This window comes from Erinaceus europaeus, chromosome 8, assembly GCF_950295315.1.
Source record: "Erinaceus europaeus chromosome 8, mEriEur2.1, whole genome shotgun sequence".
Lineage (NCBI taxonomy): Eukaryota > Metazoa > Chordata > Mammalia > Eulipotyphla > Erinaceidae > Erinaceus > Erinaceus europaeus.
The window spans coordinates 75381125-75408001 of record NC_080169.1 but is presented as its reverse complement, the minus strand read 5'-3'; the positions used below and the strand labels follow the sequence as shown (position 1 = coordinate 75408001).

General features: G+C 39.5%; 1 long non-coding RNA gene and 1 pseudogene across 2 annotated transcripts in view; one reads left to right on the top strand and one right to left on the bottom strand.

The window, feature by feature from the left end:
- The window catches only part of LOC132539915 (uncharacterized), an 86796-nt gene extending 63281 nt beyond the window's left edge, over positions 1-23515 (top strand). The window contains exons 4-5 of one of the 2 annotated variants that reach the window (XR_009551203.1): positions 18313-18638; positions 22529-23515. This is a non-coding gene — a long non-coding RNA (uncharacterized LOC132539915). The remainder of the gene's footprint in view (positions 1-18312; positions 18639-22528) is intronic. The other variant, XR_009551204.1, reaches the window with a different exon arrangement.
- Positions 23516-24242: 727 nt separating this feature from the next.
- The window catches only part of LOC103118149 (large ribosomal subunit protein eL13-like), a 73193-nt pseudogene continuing 70558 nt past the window's right edge, over positions 24243-26877 (bottom strand).

The window sequence follows — 26877 nt, the reverse complement described above, 5'->3', positions numbered from 1 at the left end:
AATTTTTTAAAACTTTTCAGAATTTATTTATTCATAAAATGGAAACAATGACAAACCCATAGGATAAGAGGTGTACAACTCCACACAATTCCCACCACTAGAACTGCTTATCTCATCCATACCTCCCTTGATAGCTTTCCTATTCTTTAACTCTCTGGCAGAATGGAACCAAGGTCATGTGGGATGCAGAAAGTGGAAGTTCTGGCTTCTGTAATGCTTCCCCACTGAACATGGGCATTAACAGTTTGATCCATACTCCCAGCCTGCCTCTCTCTTTCCCTAGTGGAGAAAGGGTCTGGGAAGCAGAGCTCCAGGACACATTGGTGGGGTTGTCTGTCCAGGGAAGTCTGGTTGGTATCATGCTAGTGTCTGAAACCTAGTGGCTGAAAAGAGAGTTAACATATAAAGCCAAAAAAATTGTTGACTAATCATGAACCTAAAGGCTGGAATAGTGCAGATGAAGAGTTGGGGGGAGGGATCTCTGTTTTGTAGATAGCTAGTAGTCATATTTTAGTAATATTCCAAAGGGTCTGTGGCTATACTAGTTTTTTTCCCCTGAGCCTGACATCTGATATGTAGGTGGATCCGAGTTATTGTCTGCAGTATCTCCTTCTAAGGGTGATTTTATTCAATATAGTGCAAGTGTTTCACACATCAACTAATACTTAGAAAGGTGCTTGATAGTGTTTTGTTCCTTTCCTATGATATTTTATGGGTAACATGAACAGCTGAAATTTTAAGTATGAATGATTATCTAACAATATGTTCAAAGAAATTATAGGAAAGGAAAGTAATTTAAATTAGTGTTGTATTAACCCTCAGAAGGTCACTCAGCCAAGGGTGATTGGGTTAACTGTCATCAGGTGATGTGGAGTAGGGGGCACTTTGGATTCTGGGCAAAAATTTGGTCAGGAGACCCAAGGCTCAGGCCAAAAATTAGGCATGGAGTGAAGCCAAAGAGACTAACCTGAGCCAAGGAGGGACAGAGGTGGGTGCTCAAAGGTGGCATCTTGTCAATACTGAGCAATAGCTAGACCTCAGAGGACCTGGAAGAAGCCTAGAGGAGGCTAAGGGTCAGCCTCAGGGAAGAGGTCAGGAGCCCAAGAGTTTACTTAAGGGGGACACTAAGCCTCAGCAAAGAGGAACTCCAGAGGAGTGAAGCCCCAGGCTGTCCCTGACACAAATCACCATCTTCAAAGTCACTCTACTTTCTTTTATATGAGCCTGGCTGAGCTTTTCTGTCCTTACCATAGTTTCTCCTTCTAGTAGGCTATCTCTAATAGGTATAAATGCATCTTTGTATAATTGTACACTGTACAAGGAAGAGTAATTTAAATAATCACTTCCAGAATCTTAATAGCAGCAAAATAAATGTTTAATTCCTACCACAGTCCATTATATGTCTCTGGGAAGGTGTAGGGAAGGTTTTTGCTTCATTTTTGTGGTTCAGCCACCTCTCAGCAATGATTCTTAATTTCTTTTCTTTTTTAGTATTCCTTTTTGTTGCTATTGTTGCTGTAGCTTCATTGCTTCAGGCTGACTTATTTTAGACAGAGAATTGTTAGAGACAGACAGAGAAAAGGAAAAGCACCACATCATCAGAGCTTCCTCCACTGTAGTGGGGGCTGAACTCAAACCTGATTTGTGTGCATGGTAAAGCAGACACACTATCCAGGTAGTTACTTTGCTGCCCCCACCCTCTTTTAAAGTCATGAGTTCATGGATTTCATTGTCACATGAGGTAAAATGAAGCAGTATTACAAAGGAAACTGATGAATTATCTCTGTCAAAGTAATAAAAATGCAAAACTGTAGTGGAGTAACACATGTACTCTTTAATTCTAATTCATACTTGCATATACAATGCAGCCTTTTCCACATGGCATATCATCATGCTTCAGGACTTCTAAAAATTACCAAGTGCTTACTATCAAGCCTCAATCAGTCAGCATCACAGCTGTGCACTTAGCTTGTGGTTGTGTGTAGTGCTCTGTTACATATCTATTACTGTGTAACAAGCTGCTCCCCAAATTTAGTGGCTAAAAATAACCCATTTTACTTTACTCCTCATTTTGTGGGTCAAGAATTTGAAAAGGTCTTTGCTATGCAATCTGTCTAAACTCTGCAGGCCATCCACTAGGGTAGCTGGGACTGAAAAGTCACTTCCAACATGGTATCTTCATTCATGTTTGGTACCTCAGTGCTTCTTCAGTTCCATCTCCACATGCCCATGTCTTCTAACAGTCAGTGGTTTCAGACTAGTCATGCTTCTTAAATGGCTGTTGGGTTCCAGAAACAAATGTTCCAAAAGACAGAAGTGGAGAGTAAGAGTATAAATCTGTACATAAAAAAAAATTAGTCTGGGGACAGGTGGTAGCACATTTGTTTAAATGGACACATTACAATACACAAGGACTTGCCAGGCTAGTGTGGGGGTGCCTCTGCCCGGGCACATACTCTCTGGGTTGGAGAGAACTCGACCGGAGCCAGCCTGGGCTGCTACTCACTCAGCGATGTGAGATGTCTCAGGAACAGACTTGTGGTGGCGAGGCAATTCGATTCTTTATTAATCAGGGAGCCCAGGCTTTTAAAGGTCGGACCCAGAAGTGTCAAGTCAGAAATGGAAATGGCTTGACATGGTTTGGAAAGGGGCAGAGAAAGGCAAAAGGGATGGGAAAAGTAGGAACTTCCTTAGCAACTGTTGCGAAGGTTTTAACTGGTAGGATTAATAATACCAAGCAGGCAGGGAGGGTCTTGAGGGTAGAAACAAGATAGATCAAAGGAATGGAATGGGTGGGGATCTTTCAGGCAAAACAATGTTTATGTAGATAATAAGTCTGGTGAGATGAGAGGATGGATGTCCCCTCAAGTCAAGCCCTGCCAAGCTCAACCACATCCTCATAATTTCCTGATAAGGACCCAGGTTCAAGCCCCTGGCTGCACCTGCAGGGGGAAAGCTTCATGAGTGGTGAAGCAGACTGCAGGTGTCTCTCTGTCTCTTTCCCTCTCTACCGCTCCTCCCCTCTCAGTTTCTCTCTAACTCTATCCAATAATAAATAAAATATTTTTAAAATAAATAAATTAGTATGATAAAAATGAGCAATCATAAGAAAAAATTTAGTCTATGAAATTTTGAAAAAGGAGAAATTCAAGATAGTGTGGTATTAGCTATTTGAAGGCCACTTAATTCAGAATGACTGAATTAACTCCAGTGTCAGGAGCCAAAGTAGTTAATAAAAGTTCAATTAAATTTAATGGGAAAGGGACCCAGACCTTACCATTCAATGGAAGGGGTGAAAAAGAAAATCGTGAACATCCTTACTCTGCCATGTTTATAAAATCTTATCTAATCTAACAACACTATGAAGCAAATTCCACTGTCTCCATTTTACTGAAGAGATAAGACAGAACCTCAACAAAGTTAAGTATTTGGTCCAAAGTCACAAACATAGTAAATTTGAAACTAGGCCAACTTGATTATAATGACTGGACTTTTAATTGTATATAATCATTATTCCACTTGATTTGAATCTACTACTGGAAAGAAATATAGAAAATATCAGAAAAATAGAACAGTAATGAATTGCAGAAGGGTTGTTAATTTGATATCTAACATTCATTCTCCTATATTCTCTCTAATTTATTTGGAATAACAATGCACACAACTGAAAGGCTATGTTTCCTAGTCTAGCTTACAGTTAGGTTGGACCATGATTTGTCCAATGGCATGTAAAAACTATAAGAAACTTTGATTCCTTAAAATGAGACTTCCTTAGTACTTCTGGATGCTTCACAGATATGACCACTATGGTTCATGTAGCCTTTTTGAAAAGGGAAAGAGTATGCTAAATTGAAAGAAAAGCAATAGAATAAACCTGAGACATTTTTTTGTCTTGCAGCTATGCTTATCACTGGGGTTCAGTGCCTGCATGACTCCACTATTCTGGTGGCTTTTTTTTTGCTGGGAAATTGTGCCAATGCAGTCACATCTGCCATGTTGTCCCCTCAGGCTACTGCTAGTTCCCACGAGAGTTGAGACATTCTCGGAGTGCCTGTTCAGCCATGTTGTGCCCTCAGGGCATTGTCTATATCCCCGCAATATTTGAAGTGCTTTGGTTACTCCTCCCCCCTCCCATTCTCACGAGAGTTATTATCCTATCCTGGAGTGCTATGGCTACTCCTCCCCCTTCCCATTCTCACGAAAGCTACTCCTATAAAAGCCCTTCTTCTTCTGCACCTCACTCTCTTGCCAGTGCTTCACTCCGGTGTTCAGACGCAGGAAAGGTTACTGCGTGAGGTGGCCATTTTCGCTACCTCCATGTGGCCCAACCTGCCTCTCTAGCACGCAATTCTGAGGTGCCAGCGCAAATAAAGATTTGTGTTTCCTCTTTGCTCCGGACCCCCTCTCTCTCTTCTCTGTGGCCCGCACACAACACTTTTTTTACATTTTTTTTCTAATTTTATTCCCTTAGGGTGTAATTTCTTCCTTCCTTCCTTCCTTCCTTCCTTCCTTCCTTCCTTCCCTCCTTTCTTCCTTTCTTTCTCTCTTTCTTTCTCTCTTTCTTTCTTTCTTTCTTTCTTTCTTTTTTGTTGTCCTTGTTGCTTATAGTTCTTGTTGTTATTATTGTCATTGTTGTTGGATAGGACAGAGAGAAATTGAGAGAGGACTAGAAGACATGGGGAGAAAAGACACCTGCAGATCTGTTTCACCATTTGTGAAATGGGATGCATTGGATCGACCTTCCCGTGGTGCATCCCGTGAGTACCCATCCATTGGGGAAACTGACGATCCTTCCTAGCTGACTGAATCCACATGGATCCCAGTCACTTTCAAAGCCAGCAACAGGCTCCTGACAGCTTTCAAGCTGTTTGTCCTGCTCTTCGAGTCCACCCTGTCCAACGTTTGATGTCTCGTCATGCAATCTGGTCTCCTACACCTACACTGAACTTCTCTGTTCCAGACTCTTGGAAACAGAGTTGGCAGTCAGCTGAGGTAAAGAACAAACACCTCATCACAGACCTCTGCAAGCGTCAACCCGGCTTTGACCTAGCACGTTATGATTGGGCTCTCCTCAATCGCTATCAAACAGGCCATGGCCGGTGCGCTGCTATGTTCCACCGCTGGGGAGCCACAGACAACCCGAACTGCCCCTGTGGCTACAGACAGACTATGTCCTACATAATCAACGACTGCCACCTCTCCAGATTCAAAGGAGGTCTCGAAACTTTACATCAGGCTCAACCTGACGCTGTTGACTGGCTACGGAAGAAGGGCAAACGCTAGAAGAAGAAGAACCATTTGTGAAGCGACTCCCCTGCAGGTGGGGAGCCAGGGACTCACACTGGGATCCTTACACTGGTCCTTACACTTTGTGCTATGTGTGCTTAACCCATTATGCTACCTACCACCCAGCCCCTACTTTTTTTTTTAGTATTTATTTATTTTCCCTTTTGTTGCCCTTGTTTTATTGTTGTAGTTATTATTGTTGTTATTGATGTCGTTGTAGTTGGAGAGGACAGAGAGAAATGGAGAGAGGAGAAGAAGACAGAGGGGGAGAGAAAGACAGACACCTGCACACCTGCTTCACCGCCTATGAAGTGACTCCCCTGCAGGTGGGGAGCTGGAGGCTTGAACCAGGATCCTTACACTGGTCCTTGCACTTTGTGCCACGTGCACTTAACAGGTTATGCTACTGCCTGACTCCCCCCACTTTGTTTTTTTATATAAGGTGAGAGACAGGTGGAGAGGGAGAGAGAGCGAAAATGAAACACCCACAGCACTGTTTCTGCTCTGCAGGTGAGAATCAAGGGCTTGAACTCAGGCACATGCAAATGGTAACCTGTGCACTTTACTGGGTGAGACTCTTTACAAGAGTCTGAGTATTGACTATCATAAAGTCACTATACTGACTTTGGTAGACTTATTTTTTTTAACTTTTTAAAAAATTTATTTAAAAAAGGAGATATTAACAAAACCATAGGATAAAAGGGGTACAACTCTACACAATTCCCATCACCAGATCTCCATATCCAATCCCCTCCCCTGATACTATTCTTTATCTCTCTGGGAGTATGGAACCAAGGTCACTGTGGGATGCAGAAGGTGGAAGGTCTGGCTTCTGTAGTTGCTTCCCTGCTGAACATGGGCGTTGACTGGTCAATCTATACTCCCAGCTTGCCTTTCTCTTTCCCTGGTAGGGTGGGGCTCTGGGGAAGCAGAGGTCCAGGACACATTGGTGGGGTCATCTGTCCAGGGAAGTCTGGTCAGCATCATGCTAGAACCTGAAACCTGGTGACTGAAAAGAGAGTTAACATACAAAGCCAAACAGATTGTTGAACAATCATGGACCTAAAGGCTGGAATAGTGCAGATGAAGAGTTGGGGGGGGGTCCTCTGTTTTGTAGATAGCTAGTAGGCATATTTTAGTTATATTTCAAAGGGCCTATAGCTATACTAGTTTTTTTTTTCTCTGAGCCTTAAATCTGATATGCAGGTGGATCCAAGTTATTGTCTGGGGAAGTGCTGTCATGACTGGAAAAGGTAACACACACAAGTGCCACCAAAGTCCCTGTGCTATCCCAACACAGATACCCTCTACCCCAGTATTTCTATACCCCTTCCCTGTGTTAACTGCCATAGTTACCTCATAGTCTAAGAGTAAGTGTTGATAAACTTTTTCAAATTTGTTTCCTTTATTTATAGTCACATACAAGTTGAATCATCCAATAAGTATCTTTTTAAAATTAATTTATTTATTTAAAAAGCTGGATCAGGGAAGAGAGTAGCTCCCTAATATGGGAAAGGGGTATAAATATTGTTGATTGCAAACCCCATCGATTTGATTGGATCTGGGGCCCATATTTGGCTTAGGAGCCTATGTGACCTCTACATCCCTGTAGATCTGAGCTCACATTCTATGCTCATCAGTAGGAACATTCCAAGCTGCCCCAATATCAGGACACATCTTCCTCAGTTGTAGCATAGAGTATGTTGTCCATCCTCCCTTCAGAGGATGGAAATTCTCTACTGCTGTTGATCCAAGTTGAGGGTAAGGTCCTATGGGGGCGCACAAAGGGGTCTATTTTGTTGTTCCTGATAGAGATGACTAGTATCAATGGAGAGAGGGATTTACTGGAGGTCTAGGCCCATCATATCTGTTTGGGAATCTCAGGACTCCCAGAATAGGGCCCCCGCTGATGGAGTGGCCTGATAGTGACTAAAGAGTTATCATTAAAGTATGCCAGTCTCTTGCCCTTATTCAGCTTTTGCAGTTCTTGCTTTGATAAGGATTGCTTTGGAGTGAGTGAGGGAAGTATAATAGGAAATAGGTGAGAAGGGTATTTAAATCTAAGTAAAAACTATTTCATTATGAACTTTATACTGACTCACTGCAGACTATTGTGTACTTTTGCTTTCAGGTCTATATTTTGTCCTAGTTTACGGATACATGTGAACATATGCTTTATCTCATGGGACCTGGTCTATATCTATGTTTTGGGACTTTGTTAGGAAGTGAACTACCTGGAATGGAATTAAAGAATCCTATGAAAGGAAATGTCTCACCCAGGTAATGAGGCTGAAGGGTTAACATTCCATGCCTGACGTCTCTTGACATAGTCTGAAGTGAAGCATGCTGAGGTGGTACTCATTGCGTTGATTAGGTTGGGACAGGCGGATGCAATATCATTTGGTATGAATTGAGAAAAGCATGCAGGAAAGTGCATCCCGCCCTAAGGTTCCAGGACTGGGGGAAATATAGGCTCTATAGTGGAAATGTGAGGTTCCTGCTGTCTTAGGGTTCAAGAAGACAACAGATAGTTATAATTGAATTATTTGGTAATTCAGTTAACTTTGAAAAATCCCTTTGTTAGGATTTGCTGTATAATATTTGGGTAGACTTCTAAGTGAGGGAGAAACAGATTTATACTAGTCCAAATCAAAGAAAGTTTATCAAAATAACATAAATTATTATTTAGGTTCAGTTGTAAGAAATACATGTTTCTAAGTACTAAAGAGGAGATGTATGTACACTTGGGAGTATGAGTATTTACTTAAGTCATGAAAACTTAACTCTTAGTGAAATGAAACTTTAAAGAAGCAGGAAATCAGCAACAAACTGGAATTACATGATAGAGAAAAGGTAACCGAGGGTAACTCAAGAAAGAAAAAACCTCAATTACATGCTATTCATTACTATTTCAGAGATACCTTGTTGGCTCTACAGGGAACAAATGGATTTTTGACCACTCCAGTTTCTTTGCTTCACTCATTTAAGATTCAGCCTTGGGCAGGAGCATCTGATTGACCAAGACTGGATACCTAGGCCCAAATTTTCAGACATTAGGAAATTCTAGTAAGATTCATAATAAAGGAGGAGATTCTCCCAAACATAAGAAAGACTTCCTCAACCTTCCTACAGTTTTCTATCTATCAATATCATTCTGTGGATCATCTTTTTTTTTTTTCCTCCAGGGTTATTGCTGGGCTCGGTGCCTGCACCATGAATCCACCACTCCTGGAGGCCATTTTTCCCCCTTTTTTTTGCCCTTGTTGCTGTAGCCTCGTTGTGGTTATTATTATTGCCATTGTTGATGTTGTTCGTTGTTGGATAGGACAGAGAGAAATGGAGAGAGGAGGGGAAGATAGAGAGGGGGAGAGAAAGACAGACACCTGCAGACCTGCTTCACTGCCTGTGAAGCGACTCCCCTGCAAGTGGGGAGCCGGGGGCTCGAACCGGGATCCTTACGCCGGTCCCTGCGCTTTGTGCCACATGCGCTTAACCCACTGCGCCACCGCCTGACGCCGATCATCTTTATTTTCCCTAAGGTAGAGAGAGGAGTAATTTTTTTTTCTAGTGCTCCTTATACTCTTTTACAAGTGAGCAAGCAGTTATTTCTATTTTGTGTTTTGCCATCTAAAAGGTACAGAACTAACCAAACACAAGTTTCTTATTCATTTAAACTTAATAATCATATAGGCAGGCATAGGGAGACTAGATTAAGTTTCTCTAGAATAGATGTAGTGGACATTTATATTAGGTTTCTTAGCTCAGCTTCTGAATCATTTATTTTACTAAGTTGTACTAGGAAAAAGCCTTTTGTTTTTTATTGTGGTATAGAGTCTACTAACACTTGATAAGCAGATATTTTCAGATGCTTCCCTTTTCAGTTTCTCTTGCAGCTGTCTTATATACATGACACAGGCACCACAACCAGATTTGTCTACCCTTGACCTTGAATTGGGAGCTGAACACATGTGTCGGGGGATGGGATGATAAGGGAGGCTCTTTGCAGCAAACAAGGGGTAGTGACACTGGTGACAGTTTGAAGTGCTGAGGGCCAGTGGTTTTGGCATTACATTTAATATTTGATACTGCTCAAGGAGTGACCTCTCTAGAACAGTTTTTCAGTGTGATTTAATGTATTTTTACTGACTGAATTATCATGATTCCATTTGCTTATGACTCTAGTGGTTCTGTGAGACCCCTTTTTTTTTAAATAGTGTTTTTCTTTTCTTTTTTATTTTATTTTATTTTTTTATTTAAGAAAGGATTAATTAACAAAACCATAAGGTAGGAGGGGTACAACTCCACACAATTCCCACCACCCAATCTCCATAACCCACCACCTCCCCTGATAGCTTTCCCATTCTCTATCCCTCTGGGAGCATGGACCCAGGGTCATTGAGGGTTGCAGAAGGTAGAAGGTCTGACTTCTGTAATTGCTTCCCCGCTGAACATGGGCGTTGACTGGTCGGTCCATACTCCCAGTCTGCCTCTCTCTTTCCCTAGTAGGGTGTGTCTCTGGGGAAGCTGAGCTCCAGAACACATTGGTGGGGTCTTCAATCCAGGGAAGCCTGGCCAGCATCCTGGTGGCATCTGGAACCTGGTGATTGAAAAAAGAGTTAACATATGAAGCCAAACAAATTGTTGAGCAATCATGGACCCAAAGCTTGGAATAGTGGAGAGGAAGTGTTAGGGAGGTACTCACTGCAAACTCTAGTGTACTTCTGCTTTCAGGTATATATTTTGCAGTAGTTTATGGATACGGGTGAGCATAAGCTCTCTCTCACAGAAACTGGTGTATATCTAGGTTATGGGACTTTGTTAGAAAGTGAACCACCTGAGATGAAATTAGAGTGTACTATAAAAGGAAAGGTCTCACCCGAGTAATGAAGCTGAAGGGTTGTCATTCCACACGTGAAGTCTCTGGACACAGTCTGAGGTGAAGGATGTTGAGGTGGCAATCGTTGCGTTGGTTAGGTTGTGATCGGTGGATGCAATATTATTTGGTATGGATTGGGAGAGGCATACGGGAAAGTGGGCCCTATCCAAGGGTTCCAGGACTGGGGGAAGTAGGGGCTCTATAGTGGAGATGTGAGGTTCCTGCTGTCTTACGGTTCCAAAAGACAATCGATAGTTAATGTTATCATCACATTATTTGGTAATTGGGTTAACTTTGAAAAGTCCTTTTGTTAGCGTTTGCTGTACAGAATCCAGTATCTTGTATATAGCTGTGCTATTGGATGCTTCTAATCTACTTGGTCTAGGCTTTTGAGAGAGTCTGCATATCAAATACACAGCCTATATATTAAAAAGATTCAGTTTGTGTTTTGAAAAACTTTGAGACATACAATTGATTTTCCCCCTCTCATAGTAATCAACTACTGATTTATATGCCTACATTTTGCTAGGAGTGTACATAAACACCATTCCCACCACCAAAAGACTGTGACCCATCCCTCCCACCCACTCCCACCCCCCCACTGGCCCAGGAAGCTGCATGTCTACCCCTCACAACAGGGTTTTTACTTTGGTGCCCTACTTACAATTTGATCAGGTCCTGCTTTTAGTTTGCCTTTCAGATCTTCTTCCTCAACTTCTGTTGATGAGTGGGATCATCCCATACTCATCTTTATCTTTCTGACTTAGCTCACTTAACATACTTCCTTCTAGCTCTGTCCAAGATGGGTCAGAGAAGGTGGGTTCATTGTTCTTGATAGCTGCATAGTATTCCATTTTGTATATATACCACAGCTTTCTCAGCCACTCATCTGTTGTTGGGCACCTGGGTTGCTTCCAGGTTTTAGCTATTATGAATTGTGCTGCTATGAACGTAGGAGTACATACCTCTTTTTGGTTGGGTGTTATGGAGTCCTTGGGGTATAACCCCAGGAGAGGAATTACTGGATCATATGGAAGGTCCATGTCTAGCCTTCTGAGAGTTTTCCAGACTGCTCTCCACAGAGGCTGTACCAATTTACATTCCCACCAGCAATGTAAAAGTGTTCCTCTGTCCCCACATCCTCTCCAGCATTTGTTGCTGCTGTCCTTTTTGATGTATGCCATTCTTACAGGAGTGAAGTGCTATCTTAGTGTTGTCTTAATTTGTATTTCTCTAACAATCAGTGACCTAGAGCAGTTTTTCATATATTTGTTAGCCTTTTGGATCTCCTCTGTACTGAATGTTTTGTTCATATCCTCTGCCCATTTTTGGATGGGGTCATTTGCTTTTTTGGTGCTAAGTTTGCTGAGCTCTTTATATATTTTGGTGATTAGTTTCTTGTCTGATGTATGGCATGTGAAGATCTTCTCCCATTCTGTGAGGGGTCTCTTTGTTTGTTTAATAGTTTCTTTGGATGTGCAGAAGCTTTTCAATTTGATGTAGTCCCATTGGTTTGTTTCTGCTTTAGTCTTCCTTGCAATTGGGTTTGATTCATCAAAGATGTCCTTGAGGTGTATGTGGGAAAGTGTTTTACCAATGTTTTCCTGTAAGTATTTGATTGTTTCTGGTCTGACATCTAGGTCTTGGATCCATTTGGAGTTGATTTTTGTTTCTGTTGAGATAAAGTGGTTCAATTTCATTCTTCTGCATGTTACAACCCAGTTTTCCCAGTCAGCACCATTTATTGAAGAGAGCCACCTTTTTCCATTTAATCCTTTGGGCCCCCTTATCAAAGATTAGATGCCCATAGGTGTTGGGATTTATTTCTGGGCTTTCAATTCTGTTCCACTGGTCTGTGTGCCTATTTTTGTTCCAGTACCATGCTGTTTTGATGATGATGGCTTTATAATATAGTTTACGGTCTGGGAGTGTGATGCCTCCATTTCTGTTTCTTTTCCTCAAGATGGTTTTGGCAATTCTAGGTGTTTTCTGGTTCCAGATAAATGATTGTAGTGTTTGTTCTATTCTCTTAAAGAAGCTTGGTGGAACTTTGATGGGTATTGCATTAAATTTGTATATGGCTCTGGGGAGAATATTCATTTTGATGATATTTATTCTTCCAATCCATGAGCATGGGATATCTTTCCATTTCTTGGTATCAGTTTCTATTTCCTTGAGTAGTGACTCATAGTTTTCAGCATACAAGTCTTTCACTTCTTTGGTCAACTTTATTCCTAGGTATTTGATTGATTTTGCTGAAACAGTAAATGGGAGTGATTTCTGGATGTCTTCTTCTTCAGATTTAGTGTTTGCATAAAGAAATGCCACTGATTTTTGTACATTGATTTTGTAGCCTGATACCTTGCTATATTGCCTAATAACTTCCAGTAATTTTCTGCTGGATTCTTTAGGTCTTTCTATGTATACTATCATATCATCTGCAAATAGTGAGAGCTTGACTTCCTCCCTTCCAATCTGTATTCCTTTGATTCCTTTCTTTTGCCTGATTGCTATGTCAAGAACTTCCAATACTATGTTGAAGAGTAACGGTGACAGTGGACAGCCCTGTCTAGTCCCCGATCTGAGGGGGAATGCTTTCAGCTTCTGTCCATTGAGTATGATGTTGGCTGTAGGTTTGCTATATATAGACTCCACTATCTTGAGGAATTTCCCATCTATTCCCATTTTTTGTCGAGTTTTGAGCATGAATAGGTGTTGGATTTTGTCAAAGGCTTTCTCTGTATCTATTGAGATAATCATGTGGTTTTTGGCTTTGCTTTTATTGATGAGGTGAATGACATTGATTGACTTATGGATGCTGAACCAACCTTGCATTCCTGGGATGAATCCCACTTGGTCATGATGAACAATCTTTTTGATATGTTGCTGTATCTGGTTGGCCAAGATCTTGTTTAATATTTTGCCATCTATGTTCATCAGAGATATTGGTCTGTTGTTTTCCTTTTTTGTTCTGTCCCTATCAGCTTTTGGTGTCAGGGTGATGTTGGCTTCATAGAAGGTGGAGGGAGTATTCCTGTTTCTTCAATCTTATGGAAAAGCTTAAGAAGTATGGGTAGTAACTGTTTCCTGAAAGTTTTGTAGAATTCATTTGTGAAGCCATCTGGTCCAGGACTTTTGTTGTTGGGAAGATTCTTAGTAACTGTTTCAATTTCTTTGTCTGTGATTGGTGCATTTAGATTTTGTAGTTCTTCTTGGTTCAGTTTTGGAAGGGTATAGGTTTCTAGAAATTGTTGCATTTCCTCCAGATTCTCTAGCTTGGTGGCATATAGTTTTTTATAGAAGTTTCGCAGGATTCTCTGGATTTCTGTGGTGTCAGTTTTGGTATCTCCTCCATCGTTTGCAATTCTATTAATTTGAGTCTTCTCCCTCTTTTGTTTGGTGAGTCTGGCTAGGGGTTTGTGAATTTTGTTTAATCTTTCAAAGAACCAACCTTTGGCTTCATTGATCTTTTGTATGGTTCTTTTATTTTTGATGTTGTTTATTTCTTCTCTAACTTTAGTGATTTCTGTCCTTCTGGTTGCTTTAGGGTTCCTTTGTTCCTCTTCCTCTAAGTCCTTGAGATGTGCAGTAAGGTCGTTCATTTGAGCTTCTTCTTCGTGTTTAATATGTGATTGTATGGCTATAAGTTTCCCTCTCAGTACTGATTTAGCTGTGTCCCAAATATTTTGATAGGTTGTGTCTTCATTTTCATTAGTTTCCAGGAACATTTGAATTTCCTGCTTGAGTGAGTCTCTGACCCAGTGGTTCTTAAGGAGCATGTGTTTTTTTTTTCTAAATGGGTTAGTTTTCTGTTGCTGGCATCTAAGAACTCTGACTGTTATATAGTGCTCTTAACTATCTTCTCATCATATGTTTGATATGTAATATCACTGTTATTACTTGTTGTCATTTGTAAGAAAGAGAGAATCAAGAGAGGATGGAAGGATAGAGGAAGAAAAAGGAAGGCAGAATGGAAAGAAAAAAATATAGGAAGGAAATAGGGGTCTGTTATGTATTTTGCAGGAGTAATTTTATCATGGTTTGTACTTATGGTGCTTTGGAGAAAACTTTCAAGAAAGTTATAGGGACAGGAGGAAAACTAAAAAATTGAATATGATTTGACCTTAAGAGAAGATGCTAGAACAGAGAATGAGTTATATATAGTTATATAGGTTTCTCTACTTGTGTTTACTTGTGCCCAAAGTAATTGTGATTTAAAGTAGAAATTTATTTCTCACTCATATTACCAACAAGAACATGGTTTCAGGCATGATATAGAGATGTTACTTCTTGATATTACTTAGAGATTCAAATTACTTCCATCTTAATTTTTCTATAAAGTTTAAGATATTGATTTTGTTTAAATGATTCAATGTGGCAAACCATCACATCCACATCTACACTAGAAGCAGCTGATAGAAAATGGAGGAATAATTGGCATGATGCTTTCACTAAGGCATATTCCAGAGTTGAGCATATGGCACAGCAGCAGTTATCCAACTTTTAGTAACATGACCACATTTAACTGTAAGGGAGGATGAGTAGCATCGTCTTTTTATTGCACAGTCATGTTACTAAATGTCTACCAATCAAGAATCTGTCACTATAGAAGAAGGGGAGAAGATATATTACAGGACAACCAGTATTGAAACAATTCCTTTTTTGAAAATTTATTATAAAATAAAAAATATCAGCAAAATCATACAATAAGTGGGGTAAAATTCCACATTTCCCATGACCAGAGTTCCGTATACCACTGAAACTTAAACATATAGGATCAGATGTGACTATAGTAGAATTTTATGTGAGGGTTGTTAAATACAGCTACCTTAGAACGTGAAAAATCTCTTCAGATGTCTGAAAATGGAATTATACTTAATTTGTAATGACATAGGTTGAGAAAAGAAACAGATCGTGTTCATCTTAACTTTAATGTCTATTTTCAGAAATAACAATGGATAAATACTGGACTAAATGAAAGTTTAAAGGGCTTTCTCAGGGCAGATTGCTCCAGTCAGAGTTGTACGCTTGGCATAATATAGCCTGCCTATTAAAAACAGTCCTTTGGTCTTTGTAGAAAATCCAGTGGCCCCTAAGGAGGCCAGAGAGACCTTTGGGCTAGAGGAGATAGAGAAAATACCAAGAAAACTTTATAAAATGACAAGCACAAGGGCAAATTGGGTACAAGTTCAAAGGTGTGGAAATAGCATGGAAAGATAGAGGGCCTATGTACATCTGAATTATCTTGCAACATGCTACTTGGGGCAAAGAGTAACAAGGTTCTAAGCCACTGGTGGCAAGGGAGGAGAGCAACATTCAGGGAATGCCATCTGGGTCAGAACACTGGTAGGATAATTTCTGCCCAGCTGTCTGGCTTCTGGGGTGACTTCTGAACTGCACTTTCTCAGTCTTTTAAACAACTGATTTCCTCGGAAAGTTGTAATGCTTGGCTCATTTCCACTATGTATATATCTCAGAAACTTTTTATAGTAATTCCCTTTCCTCATGCTTTCAGGTTTGTTAAAAAGATATAGATGTCACTCTAGCAACCTTTGTGTGCCATAGGGAATTTCAGCCCAATATCAGTATTTTTGTTTCCTTCTTCTTATCCACTGCAATGAAGTAAGTGAAGTATGGCAAATCCAAGGAATGCATTTTAGAAAGAAAGATAGCTAAAGACATATTACCATTCCTGGGACAATATTATTTTCTAAATTCTTCCCTAGGGCTGGACATTAACACACTGGGAAAAGCACAACTGTTACCATTTTCATAGACCCGGGTTTAAGTCTCCAGTCCCTACCTGCAGGGAGAAATCTACACAAGTGGTAGAGCAGTGCTGCATGCTTCTCTCTTTCTCTCTGTCCTATTCCTTTCTGTTTAGTTCTGGCCTATCAAATAAAGTAGAGAAGGGGAAAAAAATGACTGCAGGTTGAGGTTGCACTATTGTGTAGGCACCAACAATAACTGAATAACAATTCAGTTTTCTAGTGCTGAGCTACAGTAAATTAACAGTCTTTTCCATTTCTGGGTGAATGGATAAACAAAACATGACATATATGTATATAATGAAATAATGATTTTAAAATGGAAAGAGAAGGGCTGGGTGGTAGCCCTGGTTGGGCATACACATTATAGTGTACAAGGATTCACATTCAAATTTCCTGTCCTCACTACAGGCAGTAAATTTCACAAGTGGTGAACCAGTGCTGCAGATGTCTCTTTATCTCTTTCTCTATCACTCTCTCCCTTCTCAATTTCTGTCTCTATCAAAAATGAAATAAAATAAAGTGAATATGGTTGAATTTTGAGGACATTCTGCAAAGCAAAATAAACTAGTCATGAGAGGATAAATACTGTATAATTCTACTCTTACAAAGCATATGGAACACTCAAATTCATAAAGATAGAGAAATAGTTGTCAGGGCCTGGGGAGAGAAGGGAGACAGGGTTTGATACTTAAAAGCATACAGAATGTCACTTTTGAAAGATAAAGAGGGCTCTGAAGATGGAAGGCATAATATGTGTGCAACAATCTGCATTAACACAAAATAGTTCAGATGGTAAAAATTAAAGATCAGAAAAACTAGTTAATAGCTTCATATGATCTTTCATGAATTCAGTGGGCCAGTCTTTCTTTTCCATTGCTTACTTTGCAATGTCTCCAGGCAAGGTTTCTAGCCTTCTCAGTCCTAACTTCACAGGCTGTAATTCATTTGCACCCTCTTATTTTTTTGTTGTTGTTGTTAATAATTAATTCAACTGATCTTTCTTTGTAACTTCTTTCAAACTACTTGTTCTTCCATTTGGTTTGTTTTTATTTCTTACATGTTAATCTTTCTCAAATCCTGCATGTGTGATTAAGAGCACAGGCTCTCTATTCAGACCGTCTAGATTGACTCCTTGTTTCAGTGTATGTTTTCTGTGAGTCCTTGAATGAGTAATTTAATCTACCTGTGTCTGTGTCCACTTTTGCATACTGGTGCTAACAGTATCTAAGCTTGCCATGTGACAATACACAAACGTAGGACAGTGTCTGTCATCTAGAAGAACCTAATGAGTGTTTTCTATTATTATATAACAATTTTATTTTCAGAGGTATTTATTTTGTGGCAGTCTTTTAGTAAGAATCATCTTTTGGTGTTCTTAGCAGGATTGTCCTCCTCAGCACTGATACTTCTCTGAAAGTTGGAAAACTGTTGTTCTGAATGGCTTTGTTAATTCAGGTCCCTCCCAAATTCTAATACATGGTGGTGGGCATCTAACTCAGGCTTGGCCAATAGCATTTAATTCCTCTAGCATAGGACTGAGGAAAAAAATTTTTTCGTCAAGGATCATTTAGATGCTTAGAACTTTATTCCTGGGTCATACAAAATCGTCAGTTAAAAATGAGCACTTAATATTATTAAGAAAATGCTACAGTTATATTGGCAGATCCAGACCAAATGATTTGGCACAGGGGCTAGATGTTCCCCATGCCTACTCTGGTCTAGTACTAGCAACTGGAACACAGTATGGACCTGGGATAAGAAGATTACAGAGTTCTTTGGCAGTGGTGGGCAGATACTAGCTCTAAACATTTTGTCTTTCTGCTAGGGGTGCTAGGCTGAGATAATAACAACTTTGAGTATAGGATATCTTCCCTGCCTGAACAAAGGAAACCCGTTGGTAAAAGGAAGCAAAAAATGCCAACGACACAAAATAAAACCAGAGATAGAGAAGGAGTAGAGATAAAGACCTGTGTCTGAATTTTGGGGGTGGTAGCCTTCCTCTAATTCCTATCCCAACCTTCTGAAAGGGCCTCTTTTTTTTTTTCTTTGCTTAAGGCAATTTGAGTTGCATTGTTATTATAAGTAAAAGACACTGTGACTTCAGCAGTCATTATCCTTTATTTGTCCTTCCTTTTTTTAAAAAAAAAATTTCTTTATTGGGGAATAAATGTTTTACATTTGACAGTAAATACAATAGTTTTTACATGCATAACATTTCTCAGTTTTCCATATAACAATACAATCCCTACTAGGTCCTCTGCCATTCTTTTTGGACCTGTATTCTCCCACTCACCTACCCCAGTGTCTTTTACTTTGGTGCAACATGCCAATTCCAGTTCAGGTTCTACTTGTGTTTTCTCTTCTGATCTTGTTTTTCAGCTTCTGCCTGAGAGTGAGATCATCCCATATTCATCCTTCTATTTCTGGCTTATTTCACTTAACATGAATTTTTCAAGGTCATACATCAGACAAGAGACTAATAACCAAAATATATAAAGAGCTTGCCAAACTCAACCACAAGAAAACATATGACCCCATCCAAAAATGGGGAGAGGACATTGACAGAATTTTCACCACAAGAGAGATCCAAAAGGCCGAAAAACACATGAAAAAATGCTCCAAGTCTTTGATTGTCAGAGAAATGCAAATTAAGACAACAATGAGATAATACTTCACTCCTGTGAGAATGCCATACATCAGAAAAGGTAACAGCAGCAAGTGCTGGAGTGGTTGTGGGGTCAAAGGAACCCTCCTGCACTGCTAGTGGGAATGTCAGTTGGTCCAACCTCTGTGGAGAGACAGTCTGGAGAACTCTCAGAAGGCTAGAAATGGACCTAATCTATGATCCTACAATTCTTCTCCTGGGGATATATCCTAAAGAACCCAACACACCCATCCAAAAAGATCTGTGTACACATATGTTCTTAGCTACACAATTTGTAATAGCCAAAACCTGGAATGGAAGCAACCCAGGTGTCCAACAACAGATGAGTGGCTAAGCAAGTTGTGGTGTATATACACAATGGAATACTACTCAGCTATAAAAAATGGTGACTTTCTTCCTTTTTGACATCTTTCTTTCCAGATCTTCAAGTTAAAAGTCTCTAGGTCGAAATCTCTACACCTCTTCACCAAGAATCTACCTCTTTGCTTTCCTAGGTCAGGAGTTTTCACCTCTAGCTAAATTTCTTAGGTAGCTTTGCTGAGCACACCTGATGTGACTTTAAAGGATTCTTGATTCTCTCTTCACTGCCTCCTACCATTAAATCCTGCCTGCCCTTCTTCCACCCATCTATTTTTTTCCTTTGTTTTTTTTCATCCATTTTTTTAAAATAGCATTTCAGACTACTTCTCTGTTTGCCTTATAGTTTGTTTCAAGCTTGATTTTACCTATTTTGATTTTTCTGTCTCTTTATAGCTAGTACTTGTAGGTTTTTCTTCTCTTTTGTCTTGGGATGATTCAATAAATGCACTTTTTTACACTGAAATTACAGACCAACACATCTGTACCCTACTGCCTGTTTTTATGTATGTATATATATTTTTAACTGTAGAAGAAACTGCTCTCATATGTCTTATACCCCAAACACCTGTGTCTATGTATTTAATTTTGGTGGCTTATTGATTCTTCTTGACTGGTTGCTTCTTATATGAAGTGAAACTATCATTTCCTAAATAAAAACCACAGTCAAGTACTAAAGTCAATTCTCCTTATGTCAGCAGCTCTTTTACTTTCTCATTTACTCTTACCTACAACACTCATTACTATGGTATTTGCCTAGTATTGGTTTTCTATGTTCTTTGTTCCTTCTACATGTGTCAAATAGAAGTGAATGTAACTAAGAGCTGTGTTATTTGCCTTTAAAATTTGTGAAAGTTTCATATTAGGTATAGGTATAAAACCATACTCCTGAAATCTTATAATTTTGTAAACCACTCTAAAATCAATAATAATAATAAGTTTTCAGAATCTTTGTGAGCTTAACAACACTTAAGATAAAAGGGATAACTTTTTTAACTGGTGATTTATTAAATTATAAGATAATAAGAATATAATTCCATAGCATTTCTACCACTAGAGTTCTCTGTCCTTATTCCCTCCATTGGGAACTTCAGCAGCTTACTCATGGTCACAGGTATGGGATGGCTTTATATCTATAACTATCTATATATCTATATATTGGTTTTGCCTGGTTTTCTATGTTCCCGGTTCACTTCCTTTCTAAGTCACATCTACACCTCTGACTACTTTTGAGTGTCCTTCCTAAAAGGCATAACTAGAGGCTTGAACTTTACACTAGAGAAACTTGAAAGATAACAACTTTACCATGTGATCAAGATTAATGTCATCATTAGTTAAATACACTATATGCCATGATATCATGCATTAAAAAGTGTGCACTAATTCTTCTTTAATATTCTTGCCCCAAATAGACAATCTCAATCTAGTAGTGAAAAATCATCAGAAGAAATTGATATTGAGGAACATTCTGTTAAGTAACTGGCTAGTGTTCATAAAAGCATCAAGGTCATGATATGAAAAGATCAGGTACTTGTATAGATTGAGGAGATTAAAGTGGCAAGACATCTAGACACATAAAACCCCATTAAGATCCTGGGCAAGAAAAGGACAGGAGAGGGTAATTGGTGAACTTTGAGTAAAGCCTGAAAATTCAGTAATGTTGTTATTGAAGTTAATTTCCCAATATAAACAACAAGATTGATGTATTTGTCTGAGTTCTGCTTTAGGCATTAGGAGGTTTAAAAGTTGTTTGAGTATTTCCTGTGTAAAACTAAAAATCACTACTCTATGTAGACGAGGGAAACATTCAATGTTAATAGTGGCCTGGGGACTAACTATACCTCATCCCAGTAGTCCTGTTATATTAAATTCTTGCAAAGATAGAAAGTGGGCTCTACCTTAGTAAAACCTCAGTGATAAGTCAAAGTTCCTAGAGAAATGGGGGCACCACCAGATGTGAGAGGAACCAGATATGGACTGTGTCTCACATCTAAATTTCCCATACCAACCTGCTACTTCAGTTATTGCTGCATTGATCAGTTTCTGGAGGTCTTCCATGGGACATTTACAAGTGAACTTGAGCCTGTGCTGTGAATTTCTTGCATTGAACCCTGGCACTTTGATGATGATGTGGGACTATTAAGGGAACCTACCCTGTTCTTATCCATGCAAATTCCAGAAAAGTAGGGGGATACAGCATTTTTTCATGTTGTTCCTTCATAAATCATTCAGAGAAACATTATCTGGGCTTCAGAAGTCCTGTGTGGTGGAGCATTCGTTGCCATTGGCAATGACCAGCTCAGTTTCACATTCTTACATTCTTGCGCCCCCCCCCACCCCACCCCCGCCCTTTCCTCATTTCATTCCCGTGCACCTTCTTACTGTTCCTAGAATCCCACTCCCAAATAAAGAATTTACAGGTTCCGAAGGTTGTTTTTAAAGTTTTGATTTATGAGAAAGAAGAGAGAGACAGAGACAGAGACAGAGAGAGAGACACTAGAGTACTATTCAGCTCTGGCATATCGGTGTCCAGGATCAAATCTGGAACTTTATACATATAAGTCTTATGCCTTATACCTGCCTGAAAAGCTATTTTTGAGAGAACCCAAGCTATAATACTTAAACAAATAAACACAATAAAATGACACAAGTTGAGACCATTATGGAAAATCCAGGATATATGACTTGGAGGTGTTCTTTGTTGTCTCTGTCCTTCCTTTTCACCTCTTTGATTATTTATTATTTTTTAATGGAAGTTAAGTGGTTAGTCCATTATTAGTTTGCTTTCTTTGTTGACCTAGGTTTTGAATTTGGTTTTCTTAATTCTACACCTTGCCTCTGCCACCCCTCTGTTTCTATGCTTCTATTTGTAACTGTTAGCATATCCTCCCTGCTTCCTTGGCTGAAGCCAGAAGGAAATGGATGCTTCAACAGTTTTGCTCTGTTTAAACAAACTCCCATTGGCCAGCTGTTACTGTGTTGCCCTTGCAACAATCCTTTCTTCCTCCTACTTCTGCAAAGCTATGCTCATATGCTCATATGCTCATACTCTTCACCTTGAAACCAGCCTTCCTGCCATTTATGTTCTTCACATATACCTTCAAGCCTACCACTTTCCTCCTGTGCATTAACACCATCACTTCATCAACTTCTTTTCACAAGTGCCAGCCATTTATTCATGTTCTTTTGACTAAGACAGCAGAGTATGAGGTGAAGCAAGTTAGGAGAGAATGAAAAAAAAAGAGCTGATCATTCCTAAGCTTCTGACTTACTCAAGAATATAATGATTTATTTGTATATTTGGTAACTATTTATTGAGTCCTTAATATACAACAAACATTGCTCTAGGATATATATAGTAGTGAATGTAATAGGCAGGAAAAAGAAGTCCCAGACTATAAATGGGTCACATTAATTTTGTACCGCATAATTCTAATCAGATAGCTGCTAAGCGTTACTTTTCTCCATAGAGCTATTCCTTCTCCAGCAGATGCCTCGTGATTTATCTAGTCTTTATGACTTAAATCAATAAAATGACTAACTTAAGGCAAAGGGTATGTTTATCATTCACAGATCCTGTTTGGACCGATGCTGAGCACTTAGACCCCTCTCATCTGTGAACTCCTCACAAGAACATGAGCTGAAGCATGGCTTGCAGCAGTCCAACACCCTGAATATGCCAAGATTGCCACCCAGGAGCCACTTGAACTTGGGGACACCTCTGAAAGTCTCTGTTCTGAGCTTCCCTGGAACATCTCTGGGTTAGAGATAGTTACTAGACCACAGGTCTTCAGGCTAACAGGGTCTTATCTGATACCCAGTTATTATGCCTGCACTCTGGGGAGTCAAGGCAGAGCTTACAGAGATAACCCTAGAATCACTAAAGATTTGCTTATTTCTCCAATGCTCATACAGATTGAACATCTTGTCCATGTCTATAATCAGAAGTGGGGAATTGTTGTGACCCCAACAGGAGTTTGGGACTCTTAACATATAAATGACATCACCCTGAGGCGGGACAGACAGAGAAGGGAATGTGTAAAAGCACAGACTCTGAGTAAGTTGCTCTTTTTGGCTGCTGCTGCTTCTCTCTGTCAGAAGTATCTTGACGGAGGTGCACCAGGTATCTACCATGGCTACTTCTGGGAACTGAACACATGTGACTGCTAGCCGGGCAACTTTTAGACCCTTCTACGGCCATGAGTAACCTATACCTCAGCTGATAATTGTTTATCTTATGGGACTAAACTTTTGATAATTATACTCAGACTTTATGGACCTAGCGTACTCTTAACCTCTGATGATAATTGCTTATTTACCTTTTACCTGTTTCACCCTAATAAATCTTGTGTTGTTTAAACCAGTCTCCAGCTCCCCGCTGTGAATCCTTTTACACAACCCAACAGCTCCCAAATCCCTTTTTAAGTTAAATAACAACAAATTAGTGATAGAACTTGGACCTACATATATCTTTCCTTCTAAAATAATTTCATTTATCACTGAATACATTTTACTTTATTTGTTTCTGTAATGGTAGGCATTACAGAATAGACTTTATTAGTCTTAGGACTTAAGGGTTAGATTTTTTTTTTATATGTTTACACTTTAATAGGAATGTACATAAACACCATTCCCACCACCAAAAGACTGTGTCCCATCCCCCCCCAACCCCCCCCCCCCCACAGTGCCAGGAAGCCCAATGGCCACCCTCCCCTTAGATTAGGTTTATCTTTGGCCTACAACCTCCAGTTCTCTCCCACCTTGTCTTCTCTGTTTAAGGACTGCTTGGATACCTAAATGATGTTTAGTTGCATACTATTAGAGGATGTTTAACTTGACCTTCCTTGTATGGCTGAGGCCATCAAACCTGAAAGGCAGGGTATGATATAGCAGAAGAGAAGTTAAGTTGGCTTTCTCAACCTCATTTTCACTCTGAGCTGTGACTGTTTCCTATTATTGTTCATTACTTGTGGTTTTTGAAAGAAATTTCCCACATTCTCAGATTTTAATGTAATATGTATCATAACAAAAATTTCTCCCTGGGCTGGAGATGGCACAACAGAAGCCACTGAACTTTTAAGTGAAAGATCCCATGCTCCTTCAATATCAATAGCTGGAGCTGAGTGACATTCTGATCAAAACCAAACGAAATTGAAAACAAACAAACAAATGTCTCACTTATCTAATAAACTACTTTAAAACCATCGTCACTACTAGTAGAGTTTCATATAGTTATTTAGCAGGAACTCTGGTATCTGGTGGATAGCTGCATCGAAGCAGTTCAGCCTTATAGATGAGCAAGCTGATTCAGAATGAGGTCAGCTGAGATACAGTACTTATTTTGCCTCACTCCCTGCAAAGGTAATGGAAAATCACAGAGTACTTTTTCAGTGGGGAGTGCACTCTCTTTGGGAATCTGCCACTGTTGTTTTTGAAGATACAGAGATTAGTATTGTAGACTCCAGGTAAAATGTCTAACTTTTCTGTTTTCATATAGAAGTTTGAGAAAGAGCATCTTCATTTGATGAATTTGAAAGATAGAGAACTGTTTACTCACCAGTTAACATACCTCTACAGTTTCCCCTCAAGCCTCCCCTTGTCTCTCCATGGTTCACATTCTGACTACACAAGATAAAATTAAAAAAGATCTAAAAGATCTCCTCCATGTAGAATATTTGGGCCTTGAACTTTTGTTTTTACAGAAAAATTAATGTGGTCAAGTATTACTTTTATTAATATATTCTAAAATATAAATACTTTTAAAAGGGCATAGAAAGGATTAAACTTTACCTCTACCTTTCTATGATATTGACTGAAACCCCTTGTAATAAAAGATGGACTACCAGGAGGGAAATAAACTTAATTATAGACATATATAAGGGTGCTCCAGAAAGACAGGAGAATCAAAGACTCTCTTAGACAAGGGAACAATAATTTGTGAAAAAATAATAAGGCAAAATGTTTTCAAATAGAGGTAGTAAAACAGTGAAGATATAGCAATGCTTGTTCCTAAGTCTTCTACCTTTTATCTTAAAAGTAAAGATACTTTTTGCCTTTGTGACACAGAGAAAGAATCTTTACAGAAGAAATATATTTATCTCCAGTTTTCTTCTTATTTATTTATTTATTTATTTTTTGTTATCTCCAGTTTTCAGAGGGGCAAAAAAAAAAAAAAAGAGTCCTTGCACTGGCTATTTTTCAGCTACTTTGTACCTTTAATTCAAAATAATGTCAAGCTGGTACTTTTTAAGAGTAACATTCTGAATCCCTACAAACATAATGTATTACATGTTTTAGACATGCACTTTTTTTTAAAAAGTTTTTTTATATTTATTTATTTTCCCTTTTGTTGTCCTTGTTGTTTTTCATTGTTTTAGTTATTATTTTTGTTGTTATTGATGTCCTCATTGTTAGATAGGACAGAGAGGAATGGAGAGAGGAGGGGAAGACAGAGAGGGGAAGAGAAAGATAGACACCTGCAGACCTGCTTCACTGCTTGTGAAGCGACTCCCCTGCAGGTGGGGAGCCGGGGGCTCGAACCGGGATCCTTACGTGAGTCCTTGCAATGCACTTGTTTCATCAGTCATTTTCAGAAAAACAGAAACAAAAACAAAAAAAACCCAACAGAGTAGGCCCCAAATATCTACCTTTTGAGGAGAGAGGCAGAGACCTCAAGAGAAGTAAAGGACGGGGGCTGTGAAGATGGCTCCATTTTCATGTTAACACATTGGGTAGTTTAGTGAAAACACCACATGTGTGAGACCCAGATTTCAATCTCAAGCACAGAGAGAGAGAGAGAGAGAGAGAGAGAGAACAGAATTCTTAGTTTCTGGTCCTTTTCCCAACCATGACATCATCTTCCCAGACAATAACTTGGATCAACCTGCATATGAGATTTCAGTCTCAGGCAAAAACAAACAAACAAACAAACAAAAACCCACTAGTATAGCTACAGGCCCTTTGAAATATAACTAAAATATGCCTACTAGCTATCTACAAAATGGAGGACCCCCCCCCAACACTTCATCTGCACTATTCCAGCCTTTAGGTCCATGATTGTTCAACAATTTGTTTGGCTTTGTATATTAACTCTCTTTTCAGCCACCAGGTTCCCGGATGCCAACAGGATGCGACCAGACTTCTCTAGACAGACAACCCCACCAATGTGACTTGGAACTCTGCTTCCCCAGAGTCTTTCCCCACTAGGGAAAGAGAGAAACAGGCTGGGAGTATAGATCAACCTGTCAATGCCCATGTTCAGTGGGGAAGCAATTACAGAAGCCAGACATTTAGTCTTCTGCATCCCACAATGATCTTGGGTCCATACTCCCAGAGGGTTAAAGAATAGGAAAGCTATCAGGGGAGAGGATGGGATATGGAGTTCTGGTGGTGGGAATTGTGTGAAGTTGTACCCCTCTTATCCTATGGTTTTGTCAATGTTTTCTTTTTATAAATAAAAAATTAAAAAAGGAATTCTTAGAACCAATACGGGTCTCGGTGACACTTCAGTTACCAAGGATATCATTAAGGGAGATGCTGGGAGGAGAAAGATAAGCCCTTGCAGTTTTATCTTTTCTGTCTTAACTCAAATGACTCTACTTCCTCAGTAGATTTCTCATAATAGTGCCACTTTTGGGAATGTCCTTTCTCTGTCCCATTAAGTCCCTGCTACAATGAACTGTTGTTAGTGACGGTGTGTGTCTCTGTCCTGGAAGATAGGAATGCATAAAGATTATCATCCTTAGTGGGCATAAATGGAAAACACAGCCTAGAAACACAAATGCAGATAACGCAAGATTTGTCCTTGGGCTAACAAAACTGAAATGTCAAGGCTATAAATGCAGACCAGAGACATTGGACAAATAGATTACAGGGTCATATTCATTAATTTGTAGGCTCATGAAAGTTTCTTCTGAGTGGGG